At 36.1% G+C, this 1,104-nt stretch overlaps 1 non-coding gene across 1 annotated transcript; it reads left to right on the forward strand.

Annotated features, from left to right (window-relative positions):
- Positions 1 to 336: 336 nt before the first annotated feature.
- Positions 337 to 443, forward strand: LOC128032948 (small nucleolar RNA R71). Its single transcript, XR_008189287.1, has one exon. It is a non-coding gene; the product is annotated as a small nucleolar RNA R71 (small nucleolar RNA).
- The last annotated feature ends 661 nt before the right edge of the window (positions 444 to 1,104 follow it).

The following is a 1,104-nucleotide window of genomic DNA, read 5'->3' on the forward strand; positions in this document are numbered from 1 at the left end:
AATTACATGTGTTTGGAATGAATCAAGAGACGATATGAAATGTTTGTCTCCTCCATACACAGGCGGTGCGTTATTTGTAGATTCAATACGGTTAAGTCTATCCACTAATTGCTGGTAGTTATCATCTTCTTTGATAGCTTTTATCGTAGCTGGTTTCTGGCCATATGTGAATCATTCAATAAGCCACTGATAGGAGTTCAACACCATGTTTTCTATCAATTATTCACATCATCTTACATTCTATTCATAAGACCTCCTTCTGCTGCTCTATCTAATCCAGATCTTGCATTTGCATCCAACACGTTATAAAACACCTTCAATCGCATCCATTCAAGGAATCTGTGGTGTGGGTATTTTTGGATAAACGTTTTAAAATGTTCCCAAGCCTCGTGAAAACTTTCCCTTTCCATTTGTCTAAAAACAAGAATTTCTCTTCTTAGTTGAATCGCTTTGCTATTAGGGAAAAAATTCTGTAAAAATTTTCCATCAAGTTTGTCCCATGTCGTGATAGATCCTAGTGCCTACGAGTCTAGCCATGAAAAGACATTATCAATCAAAGAAAAAGGGAACAACCGAAGACAAATAGTATCATCAATGACCCTGTTGTACTTGAAAGTATCACAAATTTGGAGAAACCATTTTAAATGTTTATTCGGATCCTCTATCATGGTGCCCCTAAATTACAGATTATTCTAGATCACCTAAATCATTGTCGATTTGATCTCAAAATTGTTATTTGTTATAGTCGATTTAATCTCTTGAACCATGTCCAAACTTGGTAATGCGTAATCTCTTAAGGTTCTCTCGTTACGTGTCATGTGTAAATTTGTGGAAAGTTGTGGCAGTATTGGTGGGTCCCCTAAATTGTTGTTGTTAGCTTCGTCAAACAACAAATTCTCACGTGGTACATTGCCTACAGCAGGTGGTGGAGGATCTTACATATACTACTACTGTTGTTGTTGTTGTCAACGATTTCTATGACTCATTCTTTCTGGATCTGTGACTGGCTCTATAGGTGTTCCTGTACTATGAGTGATACACCAAACCCAAAAAGAGAAGATTAGTAACAATCAAAATTAAAATTGTATCTATAACCTAAAAATT

Source organism: Gossypium raimondii, chromosome 9 (assembly GCF_025698545.1).
Source record: "Gossypium raimondii isolate GPD5lz chromosome 9, ASM2569854v1, whole genome shotgun sequence".
NCBI classification, from domain to species: Eukaryota; Viridiplantae; Streptophyta; class Magnoliopsida; order Malvales; family Malvaceae; genus Gossypium; species Gossypium raimondii.